The sequence below is a fragment of the Podarcis raffonei genome, chromosome Z (assembly GCF_027172205.1).
Source record: "Podarcis raffonei isolate rPodRaf1 chromosome Z, rPodRaf1.pri, whole genome shotgun sequence".
Taxonomy (NCBI): domain Eukaryota; kingdom Metazoa; phylum Chordata; class Lepidosauria; order Squamata; family Lacertidae; genus Podarcis; species Podarcis raffonei.
In genome coordinates this window covers 17,229,909-17,256,927 of record NC_070621.1, presented here as the reverse complement: position 1 = coordinate 17,256,927, position 27,019 = coordinate 17,229,909, and the positions used below count along the sequence as shown (strand labels likewise).

Below are 27,019 nucleotides of genomic sequence, written 5' to 3'. Positions count from 1 at the left end.
ACCAAAGATGCCTCCTCTCCCAAGGTGAGGATGAAGAAGGAAGTAGGAAATGAGGTCAGCTTCCTAGGAGTATCAGACTAGCACTGGAGGGAAAGTCAACACCAGTTAGGTGAGAAAGGACTGTCTAGGAAAGTTGGGAGGTTCCTCTCCAAGGAGCAATGGTGCCCCAGGTGAAGGCCACCTTTGGCACCCCCTCCAGTTGTTAAACTTTGAAGACTTTAATGTTCAGATTGGATTTGACACTGTTTCCCAACTTGGATTTGCTCCTGTCATTTAACCCTGCCATGTAAGGCAGCAATGGGGGAACATTTTTCAGCTGCGGGTCACATTCTCTTCTGGGGACTGCCAGTAGTGGGCAGGGCCAGAGGTAAAAGGGGTGGAATAAGGGATGCAAATTTTACTTTTGTCCAGTAAACTAGTTTCTACACACATCCCTCTCTATCCTTCATAAAGAAATGCAAGAGGGGTTCCGCTATACATTTCAGCCATGGGGTGGGGGAGAAACAATTGTGGTGCGAAGCAGAGCCAGTGAGGGTGCGATATTGGGAAAGGCTGTGTGGCCTGGGAAGAGTTCCAAAACAGCCAGGCAAAAAGGTCTGGAGGGTCACATTTGGCCTCCAGGCCTGAGGTTCCTCACTTGCGTTATTAGGTGATAAGATGACCACAACCCCTTCACCATTTCTTTAAAGAACTGGTTGTCCTATTTGTTTCAGCTGCTGAACAGATCACTGAGAAGATCCTCCTAATCCTGTCACCCTCAGCATATGCCCCTCCATCCAGTTCCTCCTGCCTCCTATGTTTTCAACAAATGCTGATTTGCCAGCTCTAATTTTATACGACAATGTATGCCAACTCTACACACACACACACACGGTCCCTTTCTGTGGGCAGAAAGACAACAGGGTCCTTTGGCATCAGGGATCAAACAATGGGCAGAAGCTTCCCTTAACAGATATCTACCTAACAAAACTACTGGCAAAAGCTTGGGAGTGCAAACCAGGGAGGGAATTTGCCAATCCTGGTGGGGTTCTAAAGCAAGGCACATCCCTAATTTTTGCGTGTCAGAGAGGCTGTTAAAGGCTCGTAGAAGTGGGAGCAAGCAAGGGGAGGGGGGGGGAGAGAGAAAGAGCTGGCAGAGAAATAAAAACCCCAGTCAAGGCCCAGGAGCCGTTCTCGTTTGTTGCATCCCGACCTTCTTTCTATTTTGTTTTTGCATTGCTCCTTGAGAGAAGGTGGATCAGGGCCCAGAAATTTAATGAGCAACCAGCAGAGGGGAGGGAGCTGGCATGAAGCCTGGCTTTCATCGGCAGAGTCTCTTTGGAAACGCTGTCCCGCAGGCACGCAGGCAGGAACGCAAGCGGGGAGGGCGCAGAGAGGAGGAAGAAAGAGAGAGAGAGGAGGAGAGCCTCCGCTGCTCCTGGCTCTTTGCAGGCCTCAGCAGAACGCCTTTCTGCCATTTCCTGTTCCCCGTTGCCATAGCAACCATGCTTCTCTCTCTCTCTCTCTCTCTCTCTCTCTCTCTCTCTCTCTCTTCCATCTTTCCACTCTTTGCTTCTCTCTCTCACACACACATATCCCTCATCTTCCTCTCCCTCTTTCTCTCTCCTTCTGAGATCCTGCCTGTACAGGTTTTTTAAAAAAAAAATATTTTAAAAAAACAGTTTGACTGATCAAAGGGCATAAGGACATATGTGCTGGATCAGGCCCAGACTTCCAGTATAGTCTAGTGTGGCCACGGATCCTGCTTTTCAAGGCAACAGTCCTCTATTGGAGGGCATCCTCTGATCTTGAAGGTCTGTCCCAATAGAGGACTAGTCTCTGACAGTCGTTAGTACACCCTGATGCCCCTCGCAGAGCTACGATTCCCAGAATGATTTAAGCAATCAATCCATCTTTCGCAAGAGACTAGGAACTGTAGCTCTGCGAGTGGGAATAGGTGGGTCTCATAACAACTAACAGTACTGTCAGGGGACAGTCCTCTGTTGGATGGGGGCCTCTAATTTTGGAAGTATTCTCTGATGACACCCACCACCACCACCATTATTATTACTACTACTACCAATAGAGGACTGTTCTCCAATGGTGCTAGGAGTTGTTAGGAGACCCCCTATTCCTCTTGCAGCACTACAATTCCCAGACAATCAGTCCCTCTTTCCCAGGGAACTCTGAGAGCTGTAGTTCTGTGAGGGGAATTAGTGGGTATCCTAACCACTCTCAGCACCCTGAAAAAAATGACAGTCTCCAATATTATTTGGGAGAAGCCATGACTGTTGAAAGTGGCATGATTCAGCTTTATTATACAGATAAAGCCTGATTCTCAAACATACACTGCCTTTTAACCTACATATTCCACTTAACTAGGGCTTTTTTCAGCTAGAACTCGCCAGAACTCAGTTCTGGCACCTCTCAGGTAGGCGATGCAGCCATTCTAAGAGTTCTAGCACCTCTTTTTCTAGAAAAATAGCACTGCACTTAACTATGAGGGCTATCAAGTAGACCTGCAAAAATGTGTCCTCCCATAAAACCATGATCAAACTCCCACCACCACCCACAAGTTTGTCCGCAGAGCCCACTTTTACCCAGAAGTAAGTCCCTTAAAGAAAAACAAGGTTGAGGGACCTGTCCAAATGTTGCTAGACTACATGTCCCATCATCCCTGACCATTGGTTATGCTGGAAGGGATTGTTGGGAGTTGGGACACCCACAACACCTCTGCAGAGAAAACTAAACAAGATGATCAAGGGCCTAGAACAATTCCCATATAAGGAAAAGTTACAACATTTGGGGGCCTTTGAACTTAGGGAAGAAGGCAAATCAGGAAGGATATGACAGAGGTTCTATCTCTGTTTGGGATAGTTTCCACAATTCTTGGGTAGGGGGGAGCCATGTGCTTTAAATGTATTGTTGTGAGTTTGGGGCAAGATCAGTCTGGATAATGCCCTGAGTCCTTTCCGGTTCTTGGGATCCTGTACCCAGTGAGGGTTTGAACCTAACAGAGGAGTTTGTGGAACTGGACTAGCTGAGGAAAGAGGAGATTGAGAGGTGATATGATAGCCATCTTCAAATATCTAAAGGGCTATCACATGGGAAATGAAACAAGCTTGTTTTCTTCTGCTCCAGAAGTTAGGACTTGAACTAGTGGCTTTAAGTTACAAGAAGGGAGATTCCGACTAAATTTCAGGGGGGATATTTTGACAGCAGGACCTGTTTAACAGTGGAATGGACTTCTTCACAAGGTTGTGTACGCTCTCTCCTTGGAGGTTTTTAAGCAGAGGTTGGGTGTTTCTCCATTGTGTGGAGAAAAATACCTTCTTCTTACATAAAACTAGAATATGAGGACATCCAATGAAGCCGAATGTTGCAAGATTCAGGACAGACAAAATGAAATCCTTCACGCAGAGTTAAACTGTGGAACTCACTCCCACAGGAGGCAGTGATGACCACCAAATTGGATGGTTTTAAATTAGGATTGGACAAAATTATGGAGAAGGCCATATTGGTTAAAAGATACAATGGCTATAGATATACTACCTCCATTACTGGTGGCACCAGCTAATGGGAATCATGAGTTGCTGTTGTGTTCATGTTCTGTTTGTGGGCTTCCCATTAAGGCATCTGGTTGACTACTGTGAGAACAGGATGCTGGACTATAACGGGCCACTGGCCTGATTCAGAAGGGCTCCTCTTACATTTGGAAGTTGTATCTCCACTTACTATGTAACACCAGCTGGTGGAAATATAAAGTGATGAGGGATGCTGTGGCTTTCAGGTCTTGCTTGTGGGTTTCCCATTGGAATATCTAGTTAGCCACTGTGAACAGGATGTTGGACTGGATGAACCAGCAGAGATCCACTTACATTCTTAAATGAGATTTACTTCCACGTAATGCGTGCTTAGGACTGCAAAACCCTAATAAATAAAGCCCTGAACAACTTGGGACACGTTTACCTATGAGATCTCCGTACCCCATATACACCCCCTTGACCACTTCAGTCAGCCGAACTGGCACTCTTACATGTGACACATAATACCATTCCACACTTGTAAGAACTTGTATCTTTTACTGTGGCAGCACACACACTTTGGAACTCCCTGTCTATTGATATCTGGCTGATGTCTTCACTGTACTCTTTTCAGCGCCTGTTAAAATATTTTTGTTTAGACAAGTCCCCCCAAATGTTTACAAAGTTGGTGCGAGGTTTTTTTTAGTTTATTGCTGTTTTAACTTTTTCAAAGTTTAAAATTATTATTGTTAATTTTTTCTTATTGATAATTTATTTTGCTAAGAAGAAATAAGGAATAAGTAAATAAAACTCTGAATTGAGTTGCCAACTTCTTCAGCACTTCCTCCTCCTTTGCCCTTAAGCGCAGCTCGATCTACAGCCATCACCTTTGTGCTGTGGTCAGCTTCACCTGTGCAGTTCTTCAAATCGAGCTGCTGTCAAAGGCAGGCCAGGGTTTGTTTGTTTGTTTATTTTCTGGCCCATTAGCAATCCCACTTCTGAAACCTTTACATCATTCAGACTAAGGACCTGAACAAGCAAATGACTACCTTGTTTTCCAATTTTTTTCTGCGTTTCTTTTTAGAAAAGAAATGTGTTTACTCTGAACTGAGTCCCCGCTTCTCAACTAGATGTGCCAATTATGTTTGCCTTAACTGAAACTACACCAGCGTAAGGGGAAAGGTCAGAGCTCAGTGGTAGCACCCCTGCTTTGCATGCAGAAGGTCCCTGGCTCAACCCCCAACATCTCTGGTTATAAATCAGGGAGTTGGGGGGGGCAGAAAGTTGCTTTAAAAACCCTGCAAAATCCTGCTTGATTCAGGCAATGGTGGCAGAATTGTTTCCATAAATGAGGGGAAGTGGTAGCCTTCCTTATGTTTACTCAAGATGGGGATAAGATGGAAATAGTAGCCAGGTTTCTGCAACACACAATGAGGATTTGTGAATACTATACAGCACTAACGTAAGTGTTAGATGTAGAGGTTTTTTGTGTGAATGCATTTTCTTTTGGGTGTGTATTGAACCCTACTGGAATCTTGTACATAAGCCAATAAAGGTTTGAGAATCTAATTATTATTATTTTAAAATCTTTTTATGAAGCCCTTCAAAAATGCTTTTGGCTTTCTTAAAATCTGCTGCCTGTCTCCAGCCTTAAGCTGTGCATGCACTGTACTTTTAAAGCACATTTAATGCACATGACATCTGCTCGTGTGAACTGTAGTTTACCGCTCAAGTCCCAGCACCATTCACAAACTACAGTTTCCACTAGTTCTTGTTTTTGTTTATGCATTTTCCATATTTATAATTACACATCATACATAATTTCTGTGCAGACTTCTCAGCCTGACCTTCCATGGCACTCTTGATAAACCTTGCATTGCTGCATATCAATTTATTAGTCCACCCTACTTTCCCACTTCTAATCCCTCATTGTATTTAACTGTTGTTCATAGGATTACCCCTGCTTGTACATTGATTTTGTATCTTTATCTATCATCTATCTATCTATCATCTATCTATCTATCTATCTATCATCTATCTATTTCAAAAAACTATCCCATTCACCCTTTGTCTTTTTTTCATCCTGATTCCTTCTTTTGGCTGTCATATTTGCAAGTTCTGCGAATTCTGTCAATTTGTTTGGGATAGTTTCCACAATTCTTGGGTAGGGGGGAGCCATGTGCTTTAAATGTATTGTTGTGAGTTTGGGGCAAGTTCAGTCTGGATGATGCCTTGAGTCTTTCCGGTTCTTGGGATCCTGTACCCAATGAGAGTTTGAACCTAATAGAGGAGTTTGCGGAACTGGACTAGCTGGGGAAAGAGGAGATTGAGAGGTGATATGAAAACCATCTTCAAATATCTAAAGGGCTATCACATGGAAGATGAAACAAGCTTGTTTTCTTCTGTTCTAGAAGGTAGAACTTGAACCAGTGGCTTTAAGTTACAAGAAGGGAGATTCCGACTAAACTTCCGGGGGTACATTTTCACAGCAAGACCTGTTTGACAGTGGAATGGACTCCTTCACAAGGTTGTGTACACTCTGTCCTTGGAGGTTTTTAAGCAGAGGTTGGGTGGACATCTGTCATGGATGCTTTAGTGGAGATTTCTGCATTGCAGGGGGGATGGACTAGGTGACTCTTGAGTTCCTTCCAGCTCTACAGTTCTATGATTCTACAAAGTCCTTTCCGAGCCTGCAGAGGAGAGGGTGTTGCGGGCAGGGCCCTCCCACATTCGCGGGGGCTTCCCTTGCCCCCGCGAGAGCTGGGGAATCCCTGGGCGTGCCTGCAACCCAGCCCGCCAATCAGCGGGTGAGGGGAGGCGCAGCCTGGGCCACTTAAGGCCAGGCACGCCCAGGGACCGCCCTCTTTTCCCCCTCGCCCAGCAGCTGAGCGGTTTTCCCATCCCACCCACCCTTAGGTTTAGCTAGAATTGACTTTGCTATGGACTCCGGTCGGTCGCCGCAAGGGGCCTGGTAGGACTTTTTCCAAGTTGGCACACTTCCTGCCTTTTGGTTTTTTCGCCTACCTCGTAGCAACCGTCACAACTTTTGCGGTATTGGCGGTTAGGCATTGGCATGGGGCAATTTTAGGAAGAAGGAGGGGGGAAGGGAGCGCCATCACCTTCCCCCAAGAAGAAGGGGTAGTCCGGTAGAGGACTCCCAGGGGGGGCGTGGCCTTGTCCGAAGCCTGGAGAGGTAGGGCCGCCGGCACGCCCCCGAGCGATGACACCCGTGGGGATCCTAGTTGGCGTACTTCAACAGGACTCCCGCGGTTTGTGTTCAACCCTTCCCGGTCACCATGCCGGGTAGTCGATAGGAGCCAATGCCTAAGGCCAATACCTTCAATTCCGTAATCAATAAAGTTGTGGCCTTTTACGCCCATTAACCTTAACACAATGTGTCTGAGTCTTCATTTCATTGGGGGAGGAAACTTGCCACGCAAAGTTTCTTCACAAAGCTGGCCGCTTAAGTGTCTTCATCAGCATTCAAAAAAGAACAAGCTAGGCTGCAAGAACTACGACTAAGTGATGGTGCCCACCAGGCTCCACCTCCACCCCATCACCAAACTGTTAGGTAGGAGAACAGTAGCCTGTGTAGTGGGAGAGCTGAGCTGGAAACAGGTTGGGACTGGAGACCAGGAAACATGCTTGCTCTGTGCTGGATCCAAAGCTTTGACTTAATATAAGGGAGCGGCTTTCCTCTCAAACAAAGGCGGGAATGCCTTTTCTCTGATGGCACTCACCATCTCTAGTTTTGCTCTGTGCTTGTATGCTTGTATTTAAAACAACTGGAACTTTTTTAAAAAGGGAAATCTACTAACAAGCTAGTCAGGCCCACTTTTAAACAATTAAAATATATTTTTTATTTTTAAAAAAATAAAGGAGTCTATTAAATCAACTAACGGGTGTAGCCCTTGTTATACTAGTTTATGTTGTTGTAGTCATCAACAACTAGAGACTGTACGAAAGGTTACAATGAAATGACAATATTAGAATTGGTCAAAACAATTTACAGTCAGAAGAATGGTGGGGTGTATTCTTTAAAATATATACATTTCAGATGTCAAAAGCTAGGGTAGCAAGGCTATGCAATAATTCTATCTAAGGTTGAGTTAAGGAACATAATCATTAGCCAGTGTGGTGCATTTGTTAGAGTATCAGACTAAGACCTGGGAGACCAGGGTTTGAATTCCCACTTGGCCATGAAGGTCACTGGGTGACCTTGGGCTAATCACTGCCTCTTAGGGTTGTTGTGGATATTAAATGTGGAGGAGGAGAACCAGGGATGCTACCTTGAGCTTCTTGGAGGACAAGGTGGGATATAAAATTTAAAAATAATGATAATAATAACCACAACCACCTTTGAATTTGGCTCTCACCTGAATTTTGTGATCCTATGATCAGCTTTGGAAAAGTGCCAAAATGTACTAAAAGTGTATATTTTAGGAAAAAATATGTTTAGAAATGCATGCACTGAATATGGATTTTAAATACAAATTGTGCAATGAACTTTATTTAAAAACAAAAACAACCTCGCAGATTAACATGGAAACGGGACAGATTACACTTATGAATGAACTCAGGTGAAATTGACATGAGCTGCTCAGAGACTCATCTGCCCAGGACTATTAACTTGTAACTGCTCATTTTTACTAGTGACAAAATATTGCCAAATCTCTTGCTCCTCTCCTCTGACAATACTGCTCCCCACCCTACCCCTGAAATTGCCTCCAAGCCAGTGCCTCTATGCTCACTGCCTTCTGCCTCCCCCTCCTGCCAAACGGAGATTTATGGGAGACACTTATTAAAAAACATTGTAACCGTTTCCCCATTTTTTATGACACTGACGGTGAGCGTTATTTACTGTTATTGTTTTGCGGGGCCTGGGTTCCTTTACAAGCCTGTTCCATTGCTCCCTAGAGGAGGAAGGAGCCCTTTTCAGCTCTAAAACGTGGAAAGAAAAAAGGTGAGGGGGGGGGGGAGAGATGTACCCTCCATGCTGTTGTTGTGATAAAGGAATGGAGATTTGCCCTCCAGAATTAATTACCTGGCAAACAGGTGCCCAGGGCCCAGGAGATAGTGCTACAAAAGCAGCTTCTAGGTTTTCCTTGCTGGGATTTCTGCATCCACCCTCCCAAAAGGGCTTCTTCTGGTTGCTTGTGGATATAGCTTATTGCAAGGTGCAGCACAAAGTCTAACAGCCCTGCAAGAAAGGTCAGTCTTGTTACAGGAGAGGAAGGGTCATATTATTATTTGGGGAAGGGCCATTGCTCAGCCCTAGTGCCCCTGCTTTACAAGCAGAAATGTCCCTGGGTCAATTCCCAGTGGCATCTCCAGGTAGGGCTGGGAAAAGATTCCTCATCTCAAATCCTGGAGAGCAAGCCCTACTACTGATGTGCTCAGCAGTATCCAAGATCTCAAGCAGAAGTCCTAAAATAACTTTGGTCGGTATGTTTTGGGAAAGGTGTTCTCTCCTCCCAGCTCTGCTGGGAACTGAACCTGTGACCTTCTACATGCAAGACAAATGATCAACCACTGAGCTATGGCCCTTTCCCAAATCTGGGCTGGAGCCAAAGCCGAAAACTGCAAGCCAACAATGGCTACCATATAAACCTCATGGTCCTCTCCTGCTATCTCCTCTTTCCTCCCTGTTTGCAAGATTGCCAGGTAGAGCAATGTGGAACTTTTTGATCTTAATGCATTGCAGCAAAGTGTTCTCCTCCTGACCTCCCTTGAGAAAGAACTGAGGGAAGCAAGGAGCTCAACCCACAATCAAAAAGGAAAGAGACATGCAGAGGAGTCTGACAGTAGGACAGAAGTGACTAGAAGAGTCCCAGAGAGTGAGAGGATAAAAAAAAGGAAGGCAGATGACCCCCATAAAGGAAACAGGATGGTCTCCTGCCTTTCAGATGTCAGAACAAAGTGAGCAAAGAATCCTTAAAAAGATGCAGGCTGCTCTGCAGGATCCTGGGGTATTCCCCAGGGTGGCCACATTACAGAGCAGACACAGGATGTGGTGAGGAGGGACTGACCCACTGTTGATTTGGCAAGAGCATAGAGATGAAAAACTGCAGCAGCCACTGTGAGGATACAACTCTGATAGTGGGGCATTTGTCCAATAATGTGTTTAGTTATGGAAAGCAAAAGGTTTCATAGTTAAAGAGATGGTTCTCCATTATATAGGGCCATGCAAATCAAGCCTGTGTGTATCCAGGATGGGCAGATTTCCAGTTTCTCCCCATTTCTCATTTTTCTGATCTTAAATTCAGCACGCCACATATCTGCATTAAAAAAAAATCATCACAAATATTTCTTAGGATTTTGGTGCAAATTTCTCCCAAGAAACAGATTCTTCATGTCATTTTGACTAATATTCACATTTGTACAAGTCATTCCTCCTAATGCAAGATGTTTTCATATGTTGCTTTTTCTTATTCTATGCACTTTAATGCAACCCCCCCCCGCCCCCAACCATTTGCATTTTTGTATACATTGTTTGGTGGGAGAATAGCATCACCAAACTTCAGAGAAGTGTGGATTTTCACAGGTAGCTATGTTTCAGCTCACATGTGAATTAGGGAGTTCTTCCTTAAAATGCAAACCAAATGGAATTTCACCCCCATCCCTAATAAGGATGTTGTGATTCTATGCAAGCACAAAAGCACTGAAAATGATGTTCAGGCTCAGCCTCTTAACAATCTCAGCTTTCATTTTTAAAAAATAATGATTAAATATTAAGTTTCTAGAAGGGTTGGGCAAGGAATTGGTTCAGGGCTCAATTCAGCCATCCTGATCAGGCCCAGGTCTAACCCAGAGTGATTTGTGCCCAACCCGGCCCTAGCTAGACCCCAAATTGACAGCCTCTTCCTACATCATCTACTTCTCTCCCCTGCTCTCCTCCCCACATGACCCCTTTGACAGCCCTAGATCCCTCATTTTGATTTGGGATATGGGATTTGTCCAGTTTCTAGCTCTAATGGCATGGAAGTGTGTTGGTCAATGCCTGACAGAACCTCAGAGAGGTAAGGAAATAGCAGTCCTACAAGAGATATGCAAAATAACTAAACAGGTATTAGAACTCTCTCCAGAAGTGGCCCTACTGAACACCTTCCAAGATCATAATGACCACTCGCATTATTCAGAGCTTATAACCCACATACCCTCAGCAGCCAGAGGCCTCATAGCCAGGCACTGGACAGACCTGTCAGGAGGGAACATGGGAAACAGCCTTACTAGAAAAGCTAACCAATAAACTGAAACCGACACAGGGACAATAGGACTCCTTCACCCCAGTACGGCTCCCCCTTTTCACATACACAGCCCAACAAGACAACAACAAGAATTCACTGACAGCATACAAATGAATCTGGCATACCTGACCCAACAAGCCCTCCCTCCCTCACAAATGCAAACAACCCCACTGCAGCCAACCACAGACAACCAACCACACCCTGCCCCCCAATACTTCACAACCAAGGAAGTGTAATAAGAGAACCTACCCAGTTGACGCTGACACAAAACCCTGCACATACACTATGCAAAATAATATAAACCTCACCACCCCACCTCTCCTCTCCTCTCCTCGTCTTCTTCCCCAAACTTATACCGTACTCAACACTAATGTCTGTCAACAAATGTATGATAACTGATTTGGAAGAAAGACTGTACAACTTGTAAAATGACACGAGGCATGTGCTGTACTTTTGTAAACCAAGAAAATCTTTAAAAAAAATACATTTGAAAATAAAATAAATGTAAGGAAATGAAAATAAAACTGCAAATAGAATTAATGCCATTATATAAATCTATGGTATGGCTGCATTTGGGACACTGTGTACAGTTCTATTCACCTCAATTCAAATAGGATATTGTAAGGTTGGAAAGGGCCAGCAAATTGATCAAGGAGATGGAACAACTTCCCTATAAGGAAAGCTTGCAGCGTTAAAGACCTTTTAGTTTAAAGAAAAGGCAAGTGAGGGCTTGTCCACACTTCTGCTTGCCCTGGGGAAACCTACTGCTGAATTGCAGCAAACATCAGTTATGTATTCTATGGATTGCTGTTTGCTCCAATTCAGCAGTAAAGAGCAGATTTTTCCCAGGGAAAGTTGTGGGGCAAACAGAAAACTGCTTCAACTCATGCCTAGAAAGCACTAGACAAGTGGAAAACCTCTCCGCCCCAAGCTTTCTAGGCAAAGGACAAGTGAAGTGTGGTCGAGCCCTCAGAGGTGACACGGTAGAATTTTATAAAATTATGCATGGTCTGAAGAAAGTGGATAGAGAAAAGGTTTTCTCCCTCTGTCATAAAACAGAGGACATCCAACAAAGATGAAGGTTGGAAGATTCAAGATGGACAAAAGAAAGTTCTTTTTCACACAGCACATAGTGAAACGACGGAACTTGCTCCTGCAGGAGGCAGTGATGGCCACCAGCTTGGATGCTTCTAAATGAGGATTGGACAAATCCATGGAGGACTACTAGCCATGATAGCTACATATGTTCTGCCTCCATGGTTGGAGGCAGTCATATTTCTGAATACCAGTTGCCATAATCCACTGGAGGGGAGAGTGGTCTTGTTGTATTAGATGGGCCTTTGCTCTGATTCTGCAGGGCTCTTCTTAGCCACTGAAACCAAGAATAGAGCCTCCCTGCTAAAATGCAGTCTATCTCTGCATACCAGTTGTTGGGAAGCAACAACTATTGTGCTCAGGTTCTGCTGGCGGGTTTCCCCGTGGGGCACCTGGTTGGCCACTGTGAGAACAGGATGCTGGACTGGATGGGCCTCCTTTCGCCTGACCCAACAGGGCTCTTTCTGTGTTCTTGTGTGAGAAAGATATGGCCAAACCAAAGCTCCTCTCTGCTCAACCAGTCTTGTACACCCTATACAGAGGGAACCATGTTGCAAGTTATAAAAAACTGAGAAGGGGGTGCAGGCAGCGAGAGAGCGAGAGAGGAAATGACTCCAGCTTGAAGCACTGTCGCAACAGGTAAACGCTCAGCCCGGCTTCCTGGTATGCGCTCCCACACGCCAACGAACAGCCAAGCTAAAAATACTGATGTGTGGAAAGTAGGAGGCCAGAGTGGCTGTTTTCTGCAGCGACTGATGGCTTTGGATTCCCAGCTCTTCCCAGCGAAACCAGATGGTTAGCTTCGGGAAAGGGAAAAAAGCCTGGAAGAGGGGGGTGGGAGAGAAGGGAGCTTGCAAAAACCATGAAGGAATGTTTCATTCTTTATTTTATAAAAATTACACATGATTGTAAAAAACAGAATCTCAAAGCTGTTTACAAAAAGAATAAAACAATGAAATTACAGTGGTACTTCGGGTTACATACTCTTCAGGTTACAGATGCTTCAGGTTACAGACTCCGCTAACCCAGAAATAGTACCTCGGGTTAAGAACTTTGCTTCAGGATGAGAACAGAAATCATGCTCTGGCGGAGCAGCGGCAGCAGGAGGCCCCATTAGCTAAAGTGGTGGTTCAGGATAAGAACAGTTTCAGGTTAAGAACGGACCTCCAGAATGAATTAAGTAGTTAACCTGAGGTACCACTGTATCGGTAAAAAACCAAACATGCAAAAGATAAAATCAGCAATAAACTAAAAACAGATTAAGATATACACCAACATTCTACATGTCTGGACAGGATTGTCTAATCAGAATTGCTTTTAAGCAGGTACCAAAAAGAGTATAGTGAAGGCACCTTCCTAATGTCAAGAGGCAGGGAATTCCAAAGTGTAGGTGCTGCCACACTAAATGACCAATTTCATACAAATACAGAACAGGAACCATGTGTCCAATCAGGGAAAAAGGACAGGGGTCTCTTGAGGTAACATGGAAAGGGGGTCCCACAAGCAGCTGACTCTTGACATCCAGGTGTTAGATGGAGGCATGCTGCTGGTGGGCGGGCCAGATGAAAAAAATGGGTGGAGCAATGAATGTAAATTTGATGGGGTCTGCACAGATATGAGGAATCCCGTGTCCTGTCAACTAAAGTCTAGTGTCCAGATCAAGTGATGTCCTGGCCTCACTCTATCCTGCCTTGGTTAGAGTCCTGTGTCCAGTTCTTGGGGTCTGGTAACCAAGCATCACGATCAACGGTTGAGGGAACTGGGTTTGTTTAGCCTGGAAAAGAGGAGACTGAGATGAGATTTGATGGCCATCTTCAAATATCTAAAGGGTTGTCACATGGAAGATGGGCCAAGTTTGATTTTTCTTGCTCTGCAAGGTAGGATCCAAGTCAGTGGCAGCAAGTTACAATAAAATAGATTCTGACTAAACATTAGGAGTTCTTTAGCTGTGATACCTGCATTGAAGATGGTTGGACTAGATGACCTTTGGTTGTGCCAACTTTGCAATTCTATTATTGCTAAACCATACTGTTAATCTGTGAGGGGAATAGGAGTCTCCTAAGAACTCTCAGCGTACTACATCTCCCAGAATTCTTTGAGGAAAGCCATGACTGTGGCATCATAGATTTGGATGGGCAGAGATTCCCCATTCTGGCTATTATTATTCCTCCTTCCTCCACCACCCAGCCAAAGAACCTCACCAGTTGGGGAAGTGGAAAGCATGAAACAATACCAGGGGCCAGAAGCTTCAGAAGAGGGAGAAGCACAGCGAGCTGGCAGTGAGGACTAGGAGCTTGAAACCAAAGCATGAGAGTGGCAATTAAGAATTGTGGAGACTTAAGGAGGTGGATGATGAGCTCATCTTTTTTTTTCCCTTCTGTATACGTGAGTCGACTCCTCCACACTCTTCGTGCCTAAACTGGGGTTTCTGAATTGGCCGCATGCCTCACAAACAATGTACAAGGATGCCAGAGGGCAGCTCTGGGAGGAACGGAGGCAGGGCTGAGCCAGCATAGGCCCTGAGAACGCTTTGAGCCCAAAGAACTCTCTCTGAATCTCTTGATCTCCAGCTAGGCACTCAGCAGCTAGGCAGCGTGTTCAGGAGGCGGTTGTCATGGCAACCCCTGGCACTCATTTCCCCCCATCTCGGATGCAAATGAATTACAATTTTATTAGTGTGCCGAATTTCAAGGAGGAGGGAGCATTGGATTTTGGGGGGGGGGAGAGAGAGCTTCGGAAGGAGCGCTTTTTTAGATTCATTTGCAGGAGAATGCGCGCCTGTGTGTTTATAGGGGAGAAGCGTTATAAGGTTCCCATGTACAATTAAGGTAAACCAAAACAAATGCAAATCCAGACGCTTCATCCAGAAAGTGCAGAGTGCTGAGAATTTCTAACTCTTCATGCCTGGGAATTGGCTGCTCGCAGATGGGGTCAAAACAAACTCTGCACATGCTCAGAGGTGCTGTTCTTCCTCCAACCTACCTTTGCAAAAATAATAACAATAATGCACCCACGTGATGCAGACCTGGTAACGGTACAGACAAATGGAGCCACTCAAGTGCATTCGAGAGGAGAATTTCTGAGTGGATACTACTAAGAGCAGACCTATTGAAATTAATGAACCAATCTTAGACCTCTCCATTAACTCAGAGCAGGACTCAGCTGAATGCAACTGTCTGTTGCTACTCCCACAGTATAGGGGAGTATATATTGGAATAGCCCTACAGCAGCACTGAGAAATCTGAGACCCAGGGATCAGATGTGGCCCTCCAGCCCTCCCTATGTGGCCCTTGGAACTCTACCAGGCCACACACCCTGTCCCCAGGCCACACCCCTCACCCGTTCTGCTCCACACCCTCCTTGAGTGTTTATGGCCAAGCTGGAACATGCCCATGAGCTTTGATCATGTCTCTTGTTTTCCTGGATGGAGGCGACAGAGGGGCATGTATAGAAACTAGTACAAAAGCAAAATTTACATTAATTGCTCCTTACACTTTTGCCCCTGGCTCCATCCACTACTGGCATGTGTGGCCCCCAAAGGCTGTGTAGATGGGATTGCAGCACTCAGGCTGAAATAGGTTCTCCAGCCCTAGAGTAGAAACACCTGACTTTTGCATAGCTGGAGCTACACCCATTCCCCCACCCACCCACTTTTTCCTCTGCCCCCACCCACCACTTGCATGTGGCTCCTAGAAGGTTGCAGAAAAGGGAATACAGCCCTCAGCCAAGCCATGCCATGCCATGCATTCAGCATCCGTTACTCTGCCTATTGTTGCATCTGGCCCTGCCTAGCCCTGGCATGTGGTCCCTGCAAAGTTCCCTATGGGGGAATGTGTCCCTTGAGATGAAAACATTTTCCTCAGTCAGAGACCTCAATCCTTGCTCATGGGCCTGAACACTGCAGTCTTTCCTCATAGGGTAGTTGATCCATCTCCATCTGATCATTTCAAATACAGCTATTGAAATTCTCCTGGCTCCTGCTTCTTTGGATGTTTTCAAGTTCGAGTGCTAGGAGAGAAGGAGAAAACTTTTCTCCATACAGTGGTACCTCAGGTTACAGACGCTTCAGGTTACAGACGCTTCAGGTTACAGACTCCGCTAACCTAGAAGTAGTACCTCGGGTTAAGAACTTTGCTTCAGGATGAGAACAGAAATTAGGCAGCGGTGGCGTGGCGGCAGTGGGAGGCCCCATTAGCTAAAGTGGTACCTCAGGTTAAGAACAGTTTCAGGTTAAGAACGGACCTCCAGAACGAATTAAGTTCTTAATCCAAGGTACCACTGTACCATCATTTTATTCCACCACTTTCCCTCAACTTTTCTGAACTAAACAAGAGCTTTCAGGGGCAGGAAGGAGACTTGGAAAAGAGCCCTCCCCTTGCCCCAGACCATCATTTCATCCTCCCTTTCTTGACATGTCAGGACATCTGTTCGTGGCTTCCCTCCACACACCCTGCTTTCGCCTCTGGCTGCCTCCTTCCCTTGTTGTGAGAGTGAGTCAGATTTTCCGAGATATGGAGGCTGCTGCAGCTGCAAACTTTGCTCTCTATGCAAGTCATGAAAAAGTGTGACCAGGGCAGGGGTTGGCTGCGGGATGCTTCTGGGCTGACTCACACACGCAAACACAGGCTGCAAAAAACCTTGACTGGGCCGGGGAAAGCAGACATAAGAACATTTTACCTGGTCACTCAGGAGCCCAGGAAATGTAAAAATAACCTGGCTGATAGATCAAGCCACCAAAGGCTCACCAAGTACAGTCTCCAGTCTTCACAATGTCCAACCAGTTGCCCAAAAGGGATGCCCCAAAGCAGGATCAGAGTGCACCCTCCCCACTTGCAATTCCCAGCAACTGGTATTCAGAAGGATACTGCCTCCAACAGTGGAGGTAGAACATAAATTGAGCCCTGCTGGATTAGGCCAAAGGGGACCCATCTAGTCCAGTATCCAGTTCCCATGGTGGCCAGCCAGACTCCCTCCACTGTGGGAGGCAGGATGTCTCTGAATACCAGTGGCTGGGAATCACAGGTAGAGAGACTTGCTGCTGCACTCAGGTCTTCCTATAACAGGCATCTGCTTGGCCCCTGTGGGACCAGAGTGCTGGACTACATGGGCCCCCTTTGGCCTGATCCAGAAGCAAGGCCTGTTTGTCTGGAGGTCTATGGCAACAGTAGAATCTCCATGCTCAGGAGCAGTCTACCTCTGAATACCAGTTGTTGGGAAACCCAAGAATGGAGAGTTGCTGTTGCACTCAGGTCCTGCTTGTGGGCTTCGCATAATGAACATCTTGTTGGACACTATGAAAGCAGGATACTGGACTTGATGGATCCTTTGGCCTCATCCAAGAGCCATGCTTTTCTTATGTTCTAATGTTTACTTAGGACTAGATGTGGGTTAGATTACAGCTACAGTGTGATTTCAAGCGGACTGCGGCAGAAACTCAGGACTAACAGAGCCTTACCAAGAACAGTGACATATTTGCAGCGGAACAGCCAGAGACACTGTGCATGATGCACCCACTACTAGCATCTGCAGTGTGCATTCAGAAACACTCCCACCTGTCAACATGCTTTCATGAGAGGCTCTGCAACACACTGAAAGAAATAAGCTCCCACTGTAGATTAGGCCTCCTGGGGGGCACACACGGGACCCCTGGAACTTGCTGGAAATGCGGGTCCCTGCAGGGTTTCCTAAAGAGCCTTGTTCATGGGAGTCTGGGGGTAATTATATGCCAGGGGAGTGTGAGATCCAAACCCTTCCTGACCTGAGGCTGCAGAGTTCCATGGATCGATGGCAAAGAGGCTCTTTTATTTTCCTTCGGTGTTTCGCTGACGGATGGAAAAATCAATGCCCCACAGAAGAGAGAGGAGGGGGAAGGGGAGAAGGGGAGGGGAGAAGGAGGAAAAGTCAGGTGGGGGTGAAGAAAAAGAAAGAAGGCAAGGAAGACTGGGTTGAGAGAAGACGCTGCCACTGGGTTGGGCTGTCTTCAACTGGCCAGTTCAAACTTGTATAGCCATTTAGTTGGCTAAATGGTGATAATTTTAGGGTTTCTTATTGGTGTTGCTGATTATTAATTTTTCCTCCTGTCCTTCCTCCCACACAGGCAAGAAAGCCATGAATGTTTAAAGTGGTATTGTAGTGCTTTAAATGTATGGTGTGCGTGAAATAAGATGATAGATAGATAGATAGATAGATAGATAGATAGATAGATAGATAGATGAAAGATGATAGATAGATAGATAGATGATAGATAGATAGATAGATAGATAGATAGATAGATAGATAGATAGATAGATGATAGATAGATGATAGATAGATAGATAGATAGATAGAGAGAGAGAGAGAGAGATAGATGCAGGGCATGGTGAAAGTGGATAGAAAAAGGGTTTTCTCCCTCTCTTATCATAACACTGGAACTCACGGATGTCCAAAGAAGCTGAATGTTGGAAAAGTCAGGACAGATAATAGAAAGTACTTCTTCACACAGTACATAATTAAACTATGGAACTCACTCCCACAGGAGGCAGTGACAGTCACCAATTTGGATGGCTTTAAAAGAGAATTGGACATATTTGTAGAGAAGAAAAGGGTTTTCAATGGCTACTAGCCATGATGGCTATGCTCTGCCTTCATAGTCAGAGGCAGTAATGCTTCTGAATACAGGTTGCTGGAAACTACAGGAGGGCTGATCACTGCTGTTGTGCTCAGGTCCTGTTTGTGGGCTTCCCATAATAGACATTCCGGTCAGCCATTGTAAGAGGAACAGGATGCTGGACTAGAGGGTCATTGGCCTGATCCAGCAGCCGGACTCTTCTTATGTTCTTATGTTAGGTGATTGACAAGTGAGCAGTCCCATCCACCTGTCAAGATTGACCCAAGGGGTGGGGTGGGGGTGGGGAGAAAGGGATCTGGCAAAGGCAAAGAAGAGGAGAATTTGGGTGCCCTCCATAATGAAGGTCTGCTGGGAACATCTAGCCCAAGCACCATCACTATCCCCAAACCAGTATATTAGGAATCAGATGAATATAGAAAGCTGCCTAATACCAAGTCAGACCATTGGTCCATCTAGCTCAGTATTGTCTGCACTGATTGGCAGGCGCTCTCCAGGGTTATAAGCAGGGAGTCTTCCCTCAGCCCTGCTTGGAGATGCCATTGGATATTGAATCTGGGACCTTCTGCATGCAAAACAGATGCTTACCATGGAGCTATGTCCTCCAAAATAAAAATAAAGTAAGATTCTAGACCTTATGGTACACAGCTGGAGATAGTCATGCTTCTGAAACCTCAGGAGGGGAGAGTGCTCTTTCACTCGTACCTGCTTGTGGGTTTCCTATGATGCACACCTGGCTCGTCACCATGAGAACAGAATGCTGGACTAGATGGGCCTCCTTTCCCCCAATCCATCAGGGCTCTTTTATGTTCTTCACATTGGTCCATCTGGTTCAGTACTGTCTACACTGACTGGCAGCAGCAACTCTCCAGGATTTCAGGTAGGGGAATTCCCAGCCCTACCTGGAGATACCATTGGAGATTGAAGCTGGCGCCTTCTGCATGCAAACCAGAGGCTCTGCCACCAAGCTGCACCCCTCAGGAAGAGCTGGGTGCACTCACCCCAATGGGGGTCCAGTAGCACTATCAATGCCATCAGCTCTCAAAAATACCTGGAACTGGCTTTGATTCCACCTGCTGACAGAGAGGCAGATTTAATCTTCCTTTGGACACACAATGTCCTGAGATAGAGCGGAAATGTGCTGCTAATGTTGGCGCCTGGCACCAGCTCTCCAGAGTAATATCTACAGGCCCCAGTCTGACCCTGGCAAGTTGGCCAGGGTGTCAGCTGTCACACTCTGACTTTTTATAGCTCAGGCTGTGCAGACAACAGCTAAAAATAAATCTCAATTTCCATGGACCCCCGGACCCAGGCTTCGCAAGCAGAGCTCACGACACAAACACAGCCCGCACTTTCTGAGCATTTGAAAGAGAAACATTGTGCATAAGAACATAAGAGACTGCTGGGTGAGGTCCATCTAGCCCAGCATCCAGTTGTGGCCAAACAGATGCTCCAATCAGAAATCAGCAAGCAGGATTCAAGTACATAAGCCGTCTCTCCTCTTATGGTTTTCAGCAATTAGCATTCAGAAGCATTGCTGCCTCCAACTGCAGAGGCAGAGCATAGCCCTTAACAGCTTGAAGCCAGCTTACTCGCAAGACTGCCTTACCCCTTATACACCGACTAAACCACACTGATCTGTGGAACTGACCCTGTTATACAGGTGCCACATAACACCCACATTTGTAAGAAATATATATTTTAGTGTGGCAGCACCTACACCCTGAAACTCCCTACCTATTGACATCAAGCAAGCACCTTCACTGTAGTCTTTTCGGCACCTGCTAAAAATATTTTTGTTTAGATAAGCCTATCCAGATGTTTAGAATGTTATTGTTTTATTCTCTTTGTTAATTGTTTTGAGGTTTTGTTTCGTTTTTACAATCTAGGAGCATATAAATTTTATGAAATAAACAAACATATTCCTCTCCTCCATGAATTTGTCTAAAGCCGTCCAGGTTTGTGGCCTTCACAGCCTCCTGAGGGAGCAAGTTCCATCGCTTAACTGCACTGCATGAAGAAGGTCGTTCTATTGTCTGTCCTGAACCTTCTAAAATTCAGCTTCATTGGATTTCCATGAATTTTAATGTTAACACCAGGACATGCCCAATACATTTTGGCACCTGAGACAAACCACAATGTGCCGTGTGCATCCTAAGAGTGAAGATCTCCATGAGGAATGGGGGAGGGAATCAAATCAACTTTACCCAATGATTAAAGTGGGGATCAAAGGCTGTCATGGGTGGGAAACAGGCCTGCTCTGAATCATTCCCAGTAGGTGCAGAGCCCAGGAAACCCCAGAGGGCAGTCTCTGCCATTTCCTCCCTAGCGGTAGGAGGAGACCAGCAGTGCCTCCTGTTCACAGAGCGTCTGCTGTAGAAGCAGCAGAAAGAGTTGAAACTCCTGGTTTGACACAGAAGGTGTTTTATTCATTCATTCATTCATGAAATTTCTACCCTGCCTTCTTTCCAAAGGAACTGATGGCAGCAAACCTCCAAATATCCAAACAATACAATTAAAAATCAAAATATGAGTGAGGCACAATCTGGTCACAGATGGTTCAATGTGCCCCAAGCCTGAAAGAAGATGGTAAAAGAAAAATACACCCTGACTTACTGTAGTAGTAGTAATGCCGGTCAGTGCAGACAGTGCTGAACTGGATGGACCAATAGTATTACTCAGTATATTGCAGCTTCCTGTGGTCCTGTTTAACTGATCCATTTAGTCAACAACATCAACCCTACCACGTGGATATCCCTTGCAGACGATCACAGTGCATCCACAGCAGTGATCAGAGAATGAATGACAACTGAGAAGAGTGCAAAGAGAAGACACGCCATAGTGCATGTGCAGCAGCACAACTGGACATCTCCATCTGCCCCAGATGCAAGAAAACATTACTGTACTCTCCTGTATTGGTCTCTACAGCCACATCAGGCACTGAAACCTTCCAAAGGCACACTCCTCCATTGTCTCCCAAGACAGACAGATGCCAACCATTCAAAACTATTAGGACTAGAGCCTTATTTTCTTTTTAGAAGAAAGGCCATGTCTTAGGGTTACTGAGATGCTTTGCATGTTGATTGTCACTCCTTCAGTCTCCAGATAGGACTGAGAGAGACCACTGCCAGTCAGTGTCGACAGTACTGACCTAGGTGGACCAACAATCTGACTTCATTCAAAGGAACTTTATTTGGAGCTATGAGAATGAAGGTGCATACCTCAGTGGTTGAGAACATGCTGTTCATGCAGAAGATCTAATTCTCAATACCTGGCACCTCCAAATAGGGCTGGGGAAAAGGCCTTAAACTTTGGAGTTCTATTGACCATCAGTGTAGACAATACTGAGATAGAGGGACCAAATGACTCAGCAGAAGACCATTTTCTGTCCTTCCTGTGCTGCAGAAGATGCTGGTGATCAGCTCTCATCTTGCTTGCTGCTTTTTACTGGCCACCTCCCCTTCACGCATCCCCCCCACCAGCCTACAAAATACGACATCCCCAAGCAACCACTTAGATTGATGGTGCAGTTGAGCCAGGCTGTGTCAGTGGGGAGCAGCCCCTTCCACCCCTGCTGAAATAGCAGAGAACCAGGTACCCTTTTGATAACTCTGCAAGGATCCCACCTGACCCTTCATAAGCACCAGGATCTCACAGCCTCAGGCTACAGACTGGAAAGGAGGCTGTCAGAGCACTGATCATCTGTTAGGGGCAGGTGAAAATGAGCCCCCTGGCCATCTTTGCAGTGCCCTCTTGCCCCTACCTCCATTACATGCCAGGGCCATGCCAGGGCTAATTGTTAAAGAACTGTGATTAGAGGAGGTGCTGTCACCCGATTAAAGAAATCCGGAGTTGGCTTGTTGTTTGAGTCAGGCTGCAAGCCTGTGCATGCTTACGCAGGAGGGGGGATGGAGGAGAAACCCAATTCAGTTCACATTTAAAGGAGAACCTACCAACACATGGATCCTTTGCAATTCACAGATCTCCTGATTTTGCAAGCAATGTGCACAAAAATGCTTATATTATGGTAAAATGTGCATTAAAATGCATTTGTTTGTTTATTACAAAATAATTTTTATTGATATGCAAGTAAGCCAAAACTTAAGAAAAGTGATTGATTAATAGGTATAGATAGATAGATAGATAGATAGATAGATAGATAGATATAGATAGATAGATAGATAGATGATAGATAGATGATAGATGATAGATAAATATCCTCAAAGTAAAATAAATAAACACAAACACACACACGTGTGTGTGTGTGTGTGTGTGTGTGTGTGTGTGTGTGTGTTATTTACTGCATTTCTATCCCACCTATTTTTCTATGGAGCTCACATTTGGCTTATGTGATTCTCATCCATTTAATCCCCACAACCACCCTTTGAGGTAGGCTAGGCTAAGAGAGAGGAACTGGCGCAAAGTCACCCAGTTTCATGGCTGAGTGAGGATTATAACCCTGTTCTCCTAGATCCTAGTCTGACACTCTAACCACTATACCATTACTGACTCTAGGAATATAACAAAAAGAGTGGAGGTCATGGAAACATAGGATTGTAGAGTTGGAAGGGATCTGAAGGGTCATCTAATCCAACCCCCTGCAGGGCAGGAATCCAGCCCACAACTGTCTGTGGGTGGGCTTGAAGCACAACCTTCTATTTAAGTGATTTTTATTAAAGCTTGAATATAAACAAACAAATATATACAGAAAACAACATCAAATATCAAGCATCTTTTTTAACATAAATATTGAAACGAAATAAAGAAGAGAAAAGAAAAAGAAAAAACTTCTGATTCTCCATCTCTATCAGCTTTAAAAACTTAAAACAAAATTCTTACCTCATAATAATACCCAGCTCTTCTAATGTCCATAAACCAGCCGTTTTTCCGGTCTTTGAACCCAGATATCACAAGCTTATTTTCCTTATTGCTCAAAAAGTCCATAAGGGGTTTCTAATCATTAATAAATGTCAACAATGATTTTTCTATTATTAACCACATCAGCTTTGCCATCTCAGCCAAATCCATTAATTTCAATAACCATTCTTCCATATTAGGTAATAATAAGTCCTTCCATCTTTGTGCATATAACACTCTCGCCACCATGATCGTATATTGCAGTAATATTCCATATTCTTTTTCTAGTTGTATATCCATAAGTCCCAGCAGGAGAAGATCTGAACCACCAACCTTCTGGTTAACAGCCAGGTACACTGACACAGGTCATAACCCTATTGCACAGCATTCGTATTTGTCACAGGTGCCAACCCACCCCAGATAAATAATTGTGTCCCCAAAATATTTGCAAAATAAGAAACACATATCCAAAACATCCAATGAAGCAGGTGGCAAAGACGATTGTGATTGCTATGCAGTGTTGCAAATCTCTTACACGCCATGCTAATTTTTCTAGAAGAGCAATATTCCAAACAATATACACCAAAGAAGAAACATTGAGGTTTTACATTTTTGCACAACTGATTGTCATGCAGCCGTTTAAAAAAAATATCAGTACATTTGTGGATTTTTAAGAAAAGGTTGTTGGATCACAGCATGGTTCTAGTCCAGCATCCTGTTCTCACAGTGGCCAACCAGTCACCCCAATAGGAAACCAACAAACAGGAAACAGGTGCAAGAGTCCTCTCTCCTTCTGTGGTTTCCAGCAACAGCATTACAACCTCTGACCATGGAGGCAGAGCACAGCCATATTGGCAAGTAGCCATTGATTGCCTTCTTCTCTATGAATTTGTCCAGTCCTCTTTAAAGCCTTCTAGACTGGTGGCCATCACTGTCTCTTGTAGGAGTGAGTTCCATTGATTAACTATGTGTTGCATGAAGAAGGAAGAGAGATATTTTAGCGCGGCAGCGCTAACACTCTGGAACTCCCTGACAGTTGACATCAGGCAGGTACCTTCGATTGAGTCCTTTTGGCACCTGCTGAAAACATTTTTTGCTTGTATGAACCTTCCAAAAGTTGACAAATCTGTAATTTTAGCTTTATCTTCTGATTTGAATTTGATTTTTAAATAAAATAAAACTTGTATTTTACTATAGTTTTGGGGGGATAGATGTTTAATGTATATTTTATTTTTTAAAAAAACAGGAACTTATACTTAAAAGTTTTACTTACAGATAAGCAGTATACAAATTTGTTAAATAGATGACTAACTACATCATCCTAGTCATTTAGCTATCTGACAGTGGAACGAGCTTCCTTGGACCGGGGTAGACACTGCTTCATTGGAGACCATCTGTCAAGCATTCCTGCATTTCAGGGGGTTGAACTAGATGACCCTTTGTGTCCCTTCCAACTCTACAGCTCCATGAGTATGATTAAAATGCTGGTCAGTATAAACAATGCCAACCATACCAATCTTATTATGCCATCACAGATCCAATAAAGGTCATTAAAGTCAGGGTGTTGTTGTTTTGTTGCTGTTGTTGTTGTTTTGGCGCCCTGACCTATCCTGGTTTTTTATTACTGATTTCCCTGTTATTATTGTTTGTATGTTTTTATACTTCTGTTTAACTGATTCTATGTCATATTTTGGATGTCATGCTATTGTTTATCATTTTGATGCTGTATTATCACTTAGAGATCTTTAAATGTTCAGTGGTTTATAAATGCTTTTAAATAAAATAAACTGTTTTCTGAGGGGGGAAAAGACTGTTAGTTTTATTTCAAAGCATTTATAAACCACTGAACATTTAGTGCTATATGGCACCAGAATTTCGGCTCACTTAGTGTTGAAGGAAGCACAGTTCTTACCTCATAATGTTGCATGAAGGGGGCATTGGTCTGACAGAAAAGACAAAACCATCGCTTCCTTCAACAGTATAAACTGGATCCAGAGTTGGGCCTGATTTTATAAAACGGGCTTTATAAGGCATGGTGTTTCCTGATTGGCTTGGAGAGTCAGATGACCTCAATATGAACACTCAAAAGTCAGCTGACTCTCTTCAGGCTAGAACCTGCAGCCTTGAGGGCACCCTTTTCACAAAGGCAGGGTTATTTTAGTCCAAGAGCTACATGTCCTCATTGTAAACCTTCTAGGGGCCACATACCAAAGTGAGTAGGGGCAAAGTGTGGGGGGGGGGAGAGCCAACCCCCTCACACACAAACCTTTTCCTATTTTTAAATAAAAACAATCCTTATGAATCTGAGTTGAATTTAAACTGAAGTTCTAATTAATACCTATAATTAATTCCATTACATAAATGTCCATAATTAATTCAACTAAACTAAGGCCTCTAATGAATCAAACTGCATTTGTCAGAGGGCTGTTGTGTGGTGGCATTAAAAATTGGCTGGGAGGCCAGATCCTCCTATACCTACTATACTAAGGTCTAGTATCCCTGGTGTCCTGAGAGCCCAAAAAGCTTGTAATACAGAAAGTGAAGCACAGGTGATCAATGGAGCCCCTCGTTCAAGATGCTCCCCGCAAGAGAGGAGAACATGGAATGGGCATGAGCGGATGGCTGGTCCATTGTGGATCCTGGTCCAGAAAGGCAAGCTAGATAGGAGGATGTGCAGAATTATATTCAGTAGGGTACTGGCAAGTGGAGGGTCCCTTGAGTGTCATAGCCATGTCTGCTCACAGCTACAGCCACTCACAACCATGCCCCCTTCCACAATTCTGCAGCCTTCTAAGATGGAAGATGGAGCAGGCTTGTTTTCTGCTGCTCCATAGGGTAGGAAACATACCAATAGATTCAAATGATAAGAGAGGAGATTCCAACTAAACCTTAGAAAGAACTTTCTGACAATAAGAACTGTTTGACAGTGAAAAGGACTCCAGAAGGTGGTGGACTCTCCTTCACTGGAGGTTTTTAAGCAGAGGTTGGGTGGCCTTATGGTAGGGATTCTTTAGCTGTGATTCCTGCATTACAGGGAGTTGGAATAGATGACTCTTTGGTTCCCTTCCAGCTCTACAATTCTGATTCCAGGATTCTAAGATTATACAATAATCTTATAATTATACAATAATAACAACAATAATAAATAGTGATGCATTGCAATGATCAGTACAGATCTCCCTGAAAGGCTTCAGCTAGATCTATTATTTTTTTGTGCAATGATCTGGAGTGCTCCAATATCTTCATTCTGAGTGACTTGGGTTGGGTTTTCTTTGATGTTCCAATGGACATAACAGAATTTGCACCCCATTCTCTTGAAACTGAATCCCATTGTGCTGCCGGTGTTTCTAAGGGTTTAACTTTGGAGCAGACAGAACAACAAAATCTTGATGCCTTCCTGTGCCCCTTCTCCAGAAGGACCCTGGGAGACCATCCTCAGTGGCTGAGACATTATCCTTCAGTCTTATTGGCTCCAATCAGCGCAAAGAGTGAGAAGACCTCAGTGCCTACAAAGCTCCCCTTTCAGGCTGATTGGGTGGGCTCTTTTGACAGTGGAGACAGGGGCCCTGCTGCTGAAATAATAATGGGGCATGCACACACACTCCATAACTCTGGAGTACTGCATCTCTGAGTACACCTAGTTCAAGGTGGGTTACAGATAAACATAAGAAGAGACCTGCTGAATGGGACCCAAAAGGGCCCATCAAGTTCCA

General features: G+C 44.7%; 1 long non-coding RNA gene across 1 annotated transcript; it reads right to left on the bottom strand.

Moving 5' to 3' along the window:
* Positions 1 to 13,390: 13,390 nt before the first annotated feature.
* Positions 13,391 to 25,295, bottom strand: LOC128406695 (uncharacterized). The gene is made up of 3 exons (XR_008328582.1): positions 25,219 to 25,295; positions 23,289 to 23,402; positions 13,391 to 13,619 (listed from the first exon to the last, which is right to left on the bottom strand). It is a non-coding gene; the product is annotated as an uncharacterized LOC128406695 (long non-coding RNA).
* Between the last annotated feature and the right edge of the window lie 1,724 nt (positions 25,296 to 27,019).